The sequence below is a fragment of the Bombina bombina genome, chromosome 6 (genome assembly GCF_027579735.1).
Source record: "Bombina bombina isolate aBomBom1 chromosome 6, aBomBom1.pri, whole genome shotgun sequence".
Taxonomy (NCBI): domain Eukaryota; kingdom Metazoa; phylum Chordata; class Amphibia; order Anura; family Bombinatoridae; genus Bombina; species Bombina bombina.
In genome coordinates this window covers 808,291,611-808,306,111 of record NC_069504.1, presented here as the reverse complement: position 1 = coordinate 808,306,111, position 14,501 = coordinate 808,291,611, and positions in this window count along the sequence as shown.

Genomic DNA, 14,501 nt, shown 5'->3' with positions numbered 1-14,501 from the left:
GGTTTTGGGCTACCGCTGGTATTTGGAGCCAGTCATTAAAGGGTCTAACGCTCACTTTCCAGCCGTAACTTTTCCATACCGCAGATCCCCTTACGTCAATTGTGTATCCTATCTTTTCAATGGGATCTTTCTAACGCTGGTATTTAGAGTCGTGGCTGAAGTGAGCGTTAGAAATCTAACGACAAAACTCCAGCCGCAGAAAAAAGTCAGTAGTTAAGAGCTTTCTGGGCTAACGCCGGTTTATAAAGCTCTTAACTACTGTGCTCTAAAGTACACTAACACCCATAAACTACCTATGTACCCCTAAACCGAGGTCCACCCACATCGCCGCCACTATATTTAAATTTTTTAACCCCTAATCTTCCGCTCCGTACACTGCCGCCAACTACGTTATCCCTATGTACTCCTAATCTGCTGCCCCTAACACCGCCGACCCCTATATTATATTTATTAACCCCTAATCTTCCGCCCCCGCTATCGCTGACCCCTGCATATTATTATTAACCCCTAATCTGCCGCTCCGTACACCACCGCCACCTACATTATAGCTATGTACCCCTAATCTGCTGCCCCTAACACCGCCGACCCCTATATTATATTTATTAACCCCTAATCTGCCCCCCTCAACGTCGCCTCCACCTGCCTACACTTATTAACCCCTAATCTGCCGAGCGGACCGCACCGCTACTATAATAAAGTTAGTAACCCCTAATCCGCCTCACTCCCGCCTCAATAACCCTATAATAAATAGTATTAACCCCTAATCTGCCCTCCCTAACATCGCCGACACCTAACTTCAATTATTAACCCCTAATCTGCCGACCGAATCTCGCCGCTACTGTAATAAATGGATTAACCCCTAAAGCTAAGTCTAACACTAACACCCCCCTAAGTTAAATATAATTTAAATCTAACTAAATAAATTAACTCTTATTAAATAAATTATTCCTATTTAAAGCTAAATACTTACCTGTAAAATAAACCCTAATATAGCTACAATATAAATTATAATTATATTATATCTATTTTAGGATTTATATTTATTTTACAGGTAACTTTGTATTTATTTTAACCAGGTACAATAGCTATTAAATAGTTAAGAACTATAACTATTTAATAGCTAAAATAGTTAAAATAATTACAAAATTACCTGTAAAATAAATCCTAACCTAAGTTACAATTAAACCTAACACTACACTATCAATAAATTAATTAAATAAAATACCTCCAATTACCTACAATTAAACCTAACACTACACTATCAATACATTAATTAAATACAATACCTACAAATAACTACAATTAAATAAACTAACTAAAGTACAAAAAATAAAAAAGAACTAAGTTACAAAAAATATAAAAATATTTACAAACATTAGAAAAATATTACAACAATTTTAAACAAATTACACCTACTCTAAGCCCCCTAATAAAATAACAAAGACACCCAAAATAAAAAAATGCCCTACCCTATTCTAAATTAAAAAAGTTCAAAGCTCTTTTACCTTACCAGCCCTTAAAAGGACCTTTTGTGGGGCATACCCCAAAGAATTCAGCTCTTTTGCCTGTAAAAAAAAACATACAATACCCCCCCCAACATTACAACCCACCACCCACATACCCCTAATCTAACCCAAACCCCCCTTAAATAAACCTAACACTAAGCCCCTGAAGATCTTCCTACCTTATCTTCACCTCGCCGGGTATCACCGATCGGTCCTGGCTCCGAAATCTTCATCCAACCCAAGAGGGGGCTGGCGATCCATAATCCTGCGGCTGAAGAGGTCCAGAAGAGGCTCCAAAGTCTTCATCCTATCCGGGAAGAAGAGGCGATCCAGACCGGCAACCATCTTGATCCAAGCGGCATCTTCTATCTTCATCCGATGAGGAACGGCTCCATCGTGAAGACCTCCAGCGCGGATCAATCTTCTTCCTCCGACGTCCAACTGAAGAATGACGGTTCCTTTAAGGGACGTCATCCAAGATGGCGTCCCTCGAATTCCGATTGGCTGATAGGATTCTGGAGGTCTTCACGATGGAGCCGTTCCTCATCGGATGAAGATAGAAGATGCCGCTTGGATCAAGATGGTTGCCGGTCTGGATCGCCTCTTCTTCCCGGATAGGATGAAGACTTTGGAGCCTCTTCTGGACCTCTTCAGCCGCAGGATTATGGATCGCCAGCCCCCGCTTGGGTTGGATGAAGATTTCTGAGCCAGGACCGATCGGTGATACCCGGCGAGGTGAATATAAGGTAGGAAGATCTTCAGGGGCTTAGTGTTAGGTTTATTTAAGGGGGGTTTGGGTTAGATTAGGGGTATGTGGGTGGTGGGTTGTAATGTTGGGGGGGGTATTGTATGTTTTTATTACAGGCAAAAGAGCTGAATTCTTTGGGGCATGCCCCACAAAAGGTAATTTTAAGGGCTGGTAAGGTAAAAGAGCTTTGAACTTTTTTAATTTAGAATAGGGTAGGGCATTTTTTTATTTTGGGGGTCTTTGTTATTTTATTAGGGGGCTTAGAGTAGGTGTAATTAGTTTAAAATTGTTGTAATATTTTTCTAATGTTTGTAAATATTTTTTTATTTTTTGTAACTTAGTTCTTTTTTATTTTTTGTACTTTAGTTAGTTTATTTCATTGTATTTATTTGTAGATATTGTATTTAATTAATTTATTGATAGTGTAGTGTTAGGTTTAATTGTAGGTAATTGTAGGTATTTTATTTAATTAATTTATTGATAGTGTAGTGTTAGGTTTAATTGTAACTTAGGTTAGGATTTATTTTACAGGTAATTTTGTAATTATTTTAACTATTTTAGTTATTAAATAGTTCTTAACTATTTAATAGCTATTGTACCTGGTTAAAATAAATACAAAGTTACCTGTAAAATAAATATAAATCCTAAAATAGCTATAATATAATTATAATTTATATTGTAGCTATATTAGGGTTTATTTTACAGGTAAGTATTTAGCTTTAAATAGGAATAAGTTATTTAATAAGAGTTAATTTATTTAGTTAGATTTAAATTATATTTAACTTAGGGGGGTGTTAGGGTTAGACTTAGCTTTAGGGGTTAATCCATTGATTACAGTAGCGGCGAGATTCGGTCGGCAGATTAGGGGTTAATAATTGAAGTTAGGTGTCGGTGATGTTAGGGAGGGCAGATTAGGGGTTAATACTATTTATTATAGGGTTATTGAGGCGGGAGTGAGGCGGATTAGTGGTTAATAACTTTATTATAGTAGCGGTGCGGTCCGCTCGGCAGATTAGGGGTTAATAAGTGTAGGCAGGTGGAGGCGACGTTGAGGGGGGCAGATTAGGGGTTAATAAATATAATATAGGGGTCGGCGGTGTTAGGGGCAGCAGATTAGGGGTACATAGCTATAATGTAGGTGGCGGTGGTGTACGGAGCGGCAGATTAGGGGTTAATAATAATATGCAGGGGTCAGCGATAGTGGGGGCGGCAGAATAGGGGTTAATAAGTGTAAGGTTAGGGGTGTTTAGACTCGGGGTACATGTTAGAGTGTTAGGTGCAGACGTAGGAAGTGTTTCCCCATAGAAAACAATGGGGCTGCGTTAGGAGCTGAACGCGGCTTTTTTGCAGGTGTTAGGTTTTTTTTCAGCTCAAATGGCCCCATTGTTTTCTATGGGGGAATCGTGCACGAGCACGTTTTTGAAGCTGGCCGCGTCCGTAAGCACCGCTGGTATCTAGAGTTGCAGTGGCGTTAAATTATGCTCTACGCTCCCTTTTTGGAGCCTAACGCACTGAAAACCCAGCCATTCTGTGAACTCTAAATACCAGCGGTATTTAAAAGGTGCGTGGGAAAAAAAGCACGCGTAGCTAACGCACCCCTTTGGCCGCAGAACTCTAAATCTAGGCGTTATAAAATAACCAGAGATCAAATCTCAGATTATAAATGTGCCCCAAATGCCCCCAAAATACATTGTAGTGTATTTTATTAAAAAATAAAAATTATAGGATTTTTAATTTTTTAATATAACTGCACTAGGCAGTATTTTGGGGGTAAAGTATGCAGGTATGGGGTGTTAGGAAAAAAACGGCACTGAAAAGTGCCTTTACATTGTGGACTATGGGAACTGTGTGTTCCCAGTAAATACATGTGTATATGCTTATAAACATATATATTTGTGTTTTAATATGTGTATATACACATATTAACACATAAATATATATGTATATAAGCATATACATTTATATTTACCATTTGCTGCCATTGATGCGTGACTTACCCCCTTCGCTGTGCTAGTTCTCATGCCATATCTGACAGCAAAAAATGAGACTCCTATTAGAACCTATGGGGCCGAATTATCATTGTGCGAGTGGACATGATCTGATATTGCAGATCATGTCTGCTGCACATTGATAAATGCCGACAGCATAAGCTTTCAGCATTTTTCATTGCACCAGCAGTTCTTGTGAACTGCTGATGCAAAAACGCCCCCTGCAGATTTGCGGCCGCTAGCAGAGGGTGTCAATGAACCCAATCCTATTTGATTGCGTTGATTTCCGACGATGTCTGTCCGCTGCCTCAGAGCAGGCGGACAGGTTATAGAGCAACTTGTGTTTCCGGCGAGCCTGAAGGCTTGCCAGAAACACGGGGCATCAAGCTCAATATGGAGCTTGATAAATATGCCCCTATGGAAGCGTGCTCTCATGAGCGCAATGCTTCCCAGCAATGCGAACGCGAGCTTGAGTTCGCATTGCTGTCAGCTCTCTAAGATTAAACAGGTTTTATTTTACAGGTAAATTTGTATTTATTTTAGCTAAGTAGCTATTAAATAGTTAATAACTATTTAATAACTATTCTACCTAGTTAAAATAAATACAAACTTGCCTGTAAAATAAAAATAAACCCTAAGCTAGATACAATGCAACTATTAGTTATATTGTAGCTATCTTAGGGTTTATTTTATAGGTAAGTATTTAGTTTTAAATAGGAATAATTTATTTAATTGTAGTTATTTTATTTAGATTTATTGTAATTATATTTAAGTTAGGGGGGTTAGGGTTAGACTTAGGTTTAGGGGTTAATAACTTTATTATAATGACGGCGACGTTGGCGGCGGCAGATTAGGGGTTAATACATTTAATATAGTTGCGGCGACGTTGGGGGCGGCAGATTAGGGGTTAATAACTATAATGTAGGTGTCGGCGATGTTGGGGGTAGCAGATTAGGGGTTAATAAGTATAATGTAGGTGGCGGCGGTGTCCGGAGTGGCAAATTAGGGGTTAATAATATTATGCAGGTGGCGGCGATGTCGGGGGCGGCAGATTAGGGGTTAATAAGTGTAAGATTAGGGGTGTTTAGACTCGGGGTTCATGTTAGGGTGTTAGGTGTAGACATAAAAAATATTTTCCCATAGGAATCAATGGGGCTGCATTAGGAGCTGAACGCTGCTTTTTTGCAGGTGTTAGGTTTTTTTTTCAGCCGATTCTGCCCCATTAATTCCTATGGGGAAATCGTGCACGAGCACGTTTAGCCAGCTCACCGCTACCGTAAGCAACGCTGGTATTGAGGTGAGATGTAGAGCTAAATTTTGCTCTACGCTCACTTTTTTGTGGCTAACGCCGGATTTAAAAAAAACTGTAATACCAGCGTTGTCTTAAGTGAGCAGTGAGAAAAAACATAATTTATGTAAGAACTTACCTGATAAATTCATTTCTTTCATATTAGCAAGAGTCCATGAGCTAGTGACGTATGGGATATACATTCCTACCAGGAGGGGCAAAGTTTCCCAAACCTCAAAATGCCTATAAATACACCCCTCACCACACCCACAATTCAGTTTAATGAATAGCCAAGAAGTGGGGTGATAAGAAAGGAGCGAAAGCATCAAAAATAAGGAATTGGAATAATTGTGCTTTATACAAAAAAATCATAACCACCACAAAAAAAGGGTGGGCCTCATGGACTCTTGCTAATATGAAAGAAATGAATTTATCAGGTAAGTTCTTACATAAATTATGTTTTCTTTCATGTAATTAGCAAGAGTCCATGAGCTAGTGACGTATGGGATAGCAGATACCCAAGATGTGGAACTTCCACGCAAGAGTCACTAGAGAGGGCGGGATAAAATAAAGACAGCCAATTCCGCTGAAAAAGATCCACAACCCAAATCAAAAAAATGAAATAATAAGCAGAAGAATCAAACTGAAACAGCTGCCTGAAGTACTTTTCTACCAAAAACTGCTTCAGAAGAAGAGAAAACATCAAAATGGTAGAATTTAGTAAAAGTATGCAAAGAAGACCAAGTTGCTGCTTTGCAAATCTGATCAACAGAAGCTTCATTCCTAAAAGCCCAGGAAGTAGAAACTGACCTAGTAGAATGAGCCGTAATCCTTTGAGGCGGGGACTTACCCGACTCCACATAAGCATGATGAATCAAAGACTTTAACCAAGATGCCAAAGAAATGGCAGAAGCCTTCTGACCTTTCCTGGAACCAGAAAAGATAACAAATAGACTAGAAGTCTTTCTGAAACCTTTAGTAGCTTCAACATAATATTCAAAGCTCTAACCACATCCAAAGAATGTAAAGATCTCTCCAGAGAATTCTTAGGATTAGGACACAATGAAGGGACAACAATTTCTCTACTAATATTGTTAGAATTCACAACTTTACGTAAAAATTTAAATGAAGTCCGCAACACCGCCTTATCCTGATGAAAAATCAGAAAAGGAGATTCACAAGAAAGAGCAGATAACTCAGAAACTCTTCTAGCAGAAGAGATGGCCAAAAGGAACAAAACTTTCCAAGAAAGTAATTTAATATCCAGAGAATGCATAGGTTCAAACGGAGGAGCCTGTAAAGCCCTCAGAACCAAATTAAGACTCCAAGGAGGAGAGATTGACTTAATGACAGGCTTGATACGAACCAAAGCCTGTACAAAACAATGAATATCAGGAATATTAGCAATCTTTCTGTGAAAAAGAACAGAAAGAGCAGAGATTTGTCCTTTCAATGAACTTGCAGACAAACCCTTATCCAAACCATCCTGAAGAAACTGTAAAATTCTAGGAATTCTAAAAGAATGCCAAGAGAATTTATGAGAAGAACACCAAGAAATGTAAGTCTTCCAGACTCGGTAATAAATCTTCCTAGATACAGATTTACGAGCCTGCAACATAGTATTAATCACTGACTCAGAGAAACCTCTATGAGTAAGAATCAAGCGTTCAATCTCCATACCTTCAAATTTAATGATTTGATATCCTGATGGAAAAATGGGCCTTGAGATAGAAGGTCTGGCCTTAACGGAAGTGTCCAAGGTTGGCAACTGGCCATCCGAACGAGATCCGCATACCAAAACCTGTGAGGCCATGCTGGAGCCACCAGCAGTACAAACGAACGCTCCATTAGGATTTTGGAAATCACTTTTGGAAGAAGAACTAGGAGCGGAGAGACATAAGCAGGTTGATAATTCCAAGGAAGCGACAACGCATCCACCGCTTCCGCCTGAGGATCCCTGGATCTGGACAGACACCTGGGAAGTTTCTTGTTTAGATGAGAAGCCATCAGATCTATTTCTGGAAGTCCCCAGATTTGAACAATCTGAAGAAATACCTCTGGGTGAAGAGACCATTCGCCCGGATGTAACGTCTGGCGACTGAGATAATCCGCTTCCCAATTGTTTATACCTGGGATGTGAACCACAGAGATTAGACAGGAGCTGGATTCCGCCCATACAAGTATCCGAGATACTTCTTTCATAGCCTGAGGACTGTGAGTCCCACCTTGATGATTGACATACGCCACGGTTGTGACATTGTCTGTCTGAAAACAAATAAACGATTCTCTCTTCAGAAGAGGCCAGAACTGAAGAGCTCTGAAAATCGCACGGAGTCCCAAAATGTTGATTGGTAATCTCGCCTCCTGAGATTCCCAAACCCCCTGCGCTGTCAGAGATCCTCATACAGCTCCCCAACCTGAAAGACTCGCATCTGTTGAGATCACAGTCCAGGTTGGACGAACAAAAGAGGCCCCTTGAATTAAAACGATGGTGATCTAACCACCAAGTCAGAGAAGATCGAACTTTGGGATTTAAGGATATTAATTGTGATATCTTTGTATAATCCCTGCACCATTGGTTCAGCATACAAAGCTGAAGAGGTCTCACGTGAAAACGAGCAAAAGGGATCGCGTCTGATGCAGCAGTCATGAGACCTAGAATCTCCATGCACAAAGCTACCGAAGGGAACGATTGAGACTGAAGGTTTCGACAAGCTGAAACTAATTTCAGACGTCTCTTTTCTGTTAGAGACAAAGTCATGGACACTGAATCTATTTGGAAACCCAAAAAGGTTACCTTTGTCTGAGGAATCAAGGAACTCTTTGGTAAATTGATCCTCCAACCATGTCTTTGAAGAAACAACACAAGTTGATTCGTATGAGATTCTGCAAAATGTAAAGACTGAGCAAGTACCAAGATATCGTCAAAATAAGGAAATACCGCAATACCCTGTTCTCTGATTACAGAGAGAAGGGCACCGAGAACCTTTGAAAAGATCCTTGGAGCTGTTGCTAGGCCAAACAGAAGAGCAACAAACTGGTAATGCTTGTCTAGAAAAGAGAATCTCAGGAACTGATAGTGATCTGGATGAATTGGAATATGAAGATATGCATCCTGTAAGTCTATTGTAAACATATAATGCCCTTGCTGAACAAAAGGCAGAATAGTCCTTATAGTCACCATTTTGAATGTTGGTATTCTTACATAACGATTCAATATTTTTAGATCCAGAACTGGTCTGAAGGAATTCTCCTTCTTTGGTACAATGAATAGATTTGAGTAAAACCACAGACCCTGTTCCAGAACTTGAACTGGCATAATTACCCCAGCTGACTCTAGGTCTGAAACACATTTCAGAAACGCCTGAGCCTTTACTGGGTTTACTGGGATGCTTGAGAGAAAAAATCTTCTCACAGGCGGCCTTACCTTGAAACCTATTCTGTACCCTTGTGAAACAATGTTCTGAATCCAAAGACTGTGAATCGAATTGATCGAAACATCTTTGAAAAATCGTAACCTGCCCCCTACCAGCTGTGCTGGAATGAGGGCCGCACCTTCATGCGGATTTAGGAGCTGGTTTTGACTTTCGAAAAGGCTTGGATTTATTCCAGACTGGAGAAGGTTTCCAAACGGAAACTGTTCCTTTAGGGGAAGGGTCAGACTTTTGTTCCTTATTCTGACGAAAGGAACGAAAACGATTAGCAGCCCTATATTTACCTTTAGATTTTTTGTCCTGAGGCAAAAAGGCTCCCTTCCCCCCAGTAACAGTTGAAATTATTGAATCCAACTGTGAACCAAATAATTTATTACCTTGGAAAGAAAGAGAAAGCAATGTTGACTTAGAAGTCATATCTGCATTCCAAGATTTAAGCCATAAAGCTCTTCTAGCTAAAATAAAAAATAAAGACATATACCAGACATCAACTCTAATGATATAAAAAATGGCATCACAAACAAAGTTATTAGCATGTTGAAGAAGTTTAACAATGCTATAAGCATTATGGTCTGACACTTGTTGCGCTAAAGCCTCCAACCAAAAAGTGGAAGCTGCAGCAACATCAGCCAAAGAAATAGCAGGCCTAAGAAGATTACCTGAACATAAATAAGCCTTCCTTAGAAAGGATTCAAGCTTCCTATCTAAAGGATCCTTAAACTAAGTACTATCTGCCGTAGGAATAGTAGTATGTTTAGCAAGAGTAGAGATAGCCCCATCAACTTTGGGGATTTTCTCCCAAAACTCTAATCTGTCAGATGGCAAAGGGTACAATTTTTTAAACCTTGGTGAAGGAGTAAATGAAGTACCCAGACTATTCCATTCCCTAGAAATTACTTCTGAAATAGCATCAGGAACTGGAAAAACTTCTGGAATAACTACATGAGGTTTAAAAACTGAATTTAAACGCTTATTAGTTTTAATATCAAGAGGACTAGACTCCTCCATATCTAATGCAATCAACACTTCTTTAAGTAAAGAACGAATAAACTCCATCTTAAATAAATATGAAGATTTATCAGTGTCAATATCTGAGGCAGAATCTTCTGAACCAGAGAGATCCTCATCAGAAATAGATAAGTCAGAATGATGGCGGTCATTTAAAAATTCATCTGAAATATGAGAAGTTTTAAAAGACCTTTTACGTTTACTGGAAGGAGGAATAACAGACAGAGCCTTCCTAATAGAATTAGAAACAAATTCTCTTACATTAACAGGAACATCCTGAACATTAGATGTTGAAGGGACAACAACAGGTAATGGATTATTACTAATGGAGACATTATCTGCGTTAGAAAGTTTATCATGACAACTAACACAAACTACAGCTGGAGGAACAGTTACCAAAAGTTTACAACAAATGCACTTAGCTTTGGTAGAACCAACATCAGGCAGCGTTTTTCCAGAAGTAGATTCTGATCCAGGGTCAGGTTGTGACATCTTGCAATATGTAATAGAAAAAACAACATATAAAGCAAAATTATCAAATTCCTTAAATGACAGTTTCAGGAATGGGAAAAAATGCAAAACAAACAAGCCTTTAGCAACCAGAAGCAACAAAAAAATGAGACTGAAGTAATGTGAAAAAAACTGGCGCCAAGTATGACGCCCACTTTTTTTGGGCGCCAAGTATGACGCCCACATTTTTTGGCGCCAAAATGACGCCCACATTTTTGGCGCAAAAAAAGGTCTGTAACACACATGTGTCAAAAATGACACAACCACGTGAAAACTTCCGGCGTCAACTATGGCGCCGGAAATGACTAAATTTTGCGTCAAAAAAGGTCACGCCAAAAATGACGCAATAAATTGAAGCATGTTCTGCCCCCGCGAGCCTAACAGCCCGCAAGGAAAAAAGTCAATTGAAATTTTCAAGGTAAGAAAAAATATTTATTCATATGCATTTTCCCAAAAAATGAAACTGACAGTCTGAAAGAAGGAATACTGATTATCCTGAATCAAGGCAAATATAAGTTTAAAACATATATTTAGAACTTTACATATAAAGTGCCCAACCATAGCTTTGAGTGTCATAAATAGAAATAAGATTTACTTACCCCAAGACACTCATCTACATATAGTAGATAGCCAAACCAGTACTGAAATGAGAATCAGTAGAGGTAATGGTATATAAGAGTATATCGTCGATCTGAAAAGGGAGGTAGGAGAAGAAATCTCTACGACCGATAACAGAGAACCTATGAAATAGATCCCCTAGAGGAAGACCATGGTATTCAAATAGGCAATACTCTCTTCACATCCCTCTGACATTCACTGCACTCTGAGAGGAAAACCGGGCTTCAGCCTGCTGCGAAGCGCATATCAACGTAGAAATCTAGCACAAACTTACTTCACCACCTCCATGGGAGGCAAAGTTTGTAAAACTGAATTGTGGGTGTGGTGAAGGGTGTATTTATAGGCATTTTGAGGTTTGGGAAACTTTGCCCCTCCTGGTAGGAATGTATATCCCATACGTCACTAGCTCATGGACTCTTGCTAATTACATGAAATAAAAATGCTCGTTAACACTGCAAGCCTTACCGACAAAAACTCGTAATCTAGCAGATAGTTTTTATAGGGTAGGTGTTGTTATAATGTATGTACAGTGCCCTCCACTAATATTGGCATCCTTGGTAAATATGAGCAAAGAAGGCTGTGAAAATTTGCCTTTATTGTTTAATCTTTTTATCTTTTGTTCAAAAAATACACAAAAATGCTCTGTTCTCATGGATATCAAACAACTGCAAACACAACACAGGTTTATCCAAAAAAAAATCTTTGTTAAATATGTGTGTGGCACAATTATTGGCACCCCTATAAATTCATATGGGAAAAAATATATTCGAAGTATATTCCCATTGATATTTTTTTTTTTAGTACACCTGGGTGACTAGGAACAGGAAATTGTTCAACCATGACTTTCTGTTTAACAGGGGTATAAATGTGAGGTAAAATATAGGCCAAATTCCCTTATTCATTAATTACAAGACCAAGGAATATAGCTGTAATGTGTGGCAAAATGTTGTTGAGCTTCACAAAATGGGAAGTGGCTATAAGAAAATAGCAAAATTATTGAAAATGCTCATTTCCACCATCAGGGCAATAATTAAGAAGAAGACGTGTGTCTATATTGTCGCAACGCACTGTGAAGAGAATGGTTCGAGTGGCCAAAATATCTCCAAGGATCACAGCTGGAGAATTTCAGAAGTTAGTTGCGTCTTGGGGTCAGAAAGTCTCCAAAACTACAATCGATATCACCTACATCACCACAAGTTGTTTGGAAGGGTTTCAAGAAAAATGCTTCTACTCTCATCCAAAAACAAACTCAAGCGTCTTCAGTTTGCCAGACAATACTGGAACTTCAAATGGGATCGAATTCTATGGTCATATGAAACCAAAATAGAGCTTTTTGGCAATAAACACCAGAGGTGGGTTTGGCGCACACTGAGAGGTAGCCATATGGAAAAGTACCTCATGCCCAGGGTTATATATGGTGGTCGTTCTTTAAAGTTTTGGGGCTGTTTTTCTGCCAGAGGACCTGGACATTTTGTTTGGATACATGGTATCATGGACTCTATCAAATATCAACAGATATTAAATGAACACCTGACTCTCTGGCAGAAAGCTTAAAATGGATCTTCCAGCAGGACAATCATCCAAAACATACATCAAAATCAACACAGAAATGGTTTACTGACCACAAAATCAAGGTCCTGCCATGGCCATCTCAGTCCCCTGACTTGAACCCCATAGAAAACCTGTGGGGTGACCTGAAGAGGAGAGTCCACCAGCATCAACCTTGAAATTTAAAGGAATTGGAGAGATTCTGTATGGAATTGTCTCAGCTCCCTTTCCATTCTCCAACCTCATCAGACATAGGAGAAGAATCAGTGCTGTTATCTTGACAAAGGGAGGTAGCACAAAGTATTGAATAAAAGGGTGCCAATAATTGTATCACACATATATTTAACAAAGATATTTCTTTTTTGGATAAACCTATGTTGTTTTTGCAGTTGTTTGATATCCATGAGAGCAGAGTATTTTTGTGTATTTTTTTAACAAATGATCAAGCGGAGAACAATTTATATGCATCATTATGTATGACAACGGATAGGGGCAGTACATTCAGGGGTCTCTTGAGTCCAATCCCCAAGTTAGGGTCCTAACTTTGATGTCACTAAGCGACGCAAAGCCTAGTTTTTCTACGACAGATGTTTATATGATGTATGTATTTGCACTATCACCTAAGAGAGTGGATAGGGACAGTCAGGGGTATGCTTTTATCTAAAGAGACATGAAACCCAAATGTGTTTTTTTCATGATTCTTATAGAACATTCAATTTTAAACAACTTTACAATTTACTTCCATTATCTAATTTGCTTCATTCTCTTGATATCCTTTATTTAATAACATATCTAGATATGCTCAGTAGCTTCTGATTGGTTACTTCACATATATGCCTCACATGATTGGCATATACATGTGCATTGCTATTTCTCCAACAAAGGATATCTAAATAATGAAGCAAATTAGATAATAGAAGTAAATTGGAAAGTTCTTTAAAATTATATTCTCTATCCTGAATCATGAAAGAAAATGTTTGGGTTTCATGTCCCTTTAACCCCTTAATGACCAAGGACGTACGCCACACGTCCTCAAAAAAAAGACAGTTAATGACCGAGGACGTGTGGCGTACGTCCTTGGTCTGGAAAGCAGCTGGAAGCGATCCTGCACGCTTCCAGCTGCTTTCCGGTTATTGCAGTGATGCCTCGATATCGAGGCATCCTGCAATAACCCCCCTTGGCCATCCGATGCAGAGAGAGCCACTCTGTGGCCCTCTCTGCACCGGACATCGATGGCCGGTATCGTTGGTGGGTGGGAGCAAGTCTGGGAGGCGGGTGGTCGGCCATCGATGTGCCGAATGGAGTGGAGGGGGGCGGGAGGGGCGGGAGCGCGCACGGGAGCGCGCGCGTGCACGGGGGGCGGCGGGCGGGCGCGTGCACGGGGCGGGAGCGGGAGGGAACTGCTGCACTACAGAAAAATAAACTGGGAGAAGTAAAAAAAAATAAAGTTTTTAAAGCTGTAAATAAACAGCTAAGGGACCTGGAAGGGGTGGGGGGTTGATCTTGGGGGGGGGGAAGCTACACTACAGAAAAGATCATTTAAAAAAATAAAAAGGCACATTTTTTTTACTACACTGGGTACTGGCAGACAGCTGCCAGTACCCAAGATGGCGCCCATTAAGGCAGAGGGGGAGGGTTAGAGAGCTGTTTGGTGGGGGATCAGTGAGGCTGGGAGCTAAGGGGGGATCCTACACGGCAGCATATGTAAATATGCTAAAAAAACACAAATAAAGCCCAAATATAGCTTTTATTTTAGTACTGGCAGAGTTTCTGCCAGTACTTAAGATGGCGGGGACAATTGTGGGGTGGGGGAGGGAAGAGAGCTGTTTGGGAGGGATCAGGGGGTCTCATGTT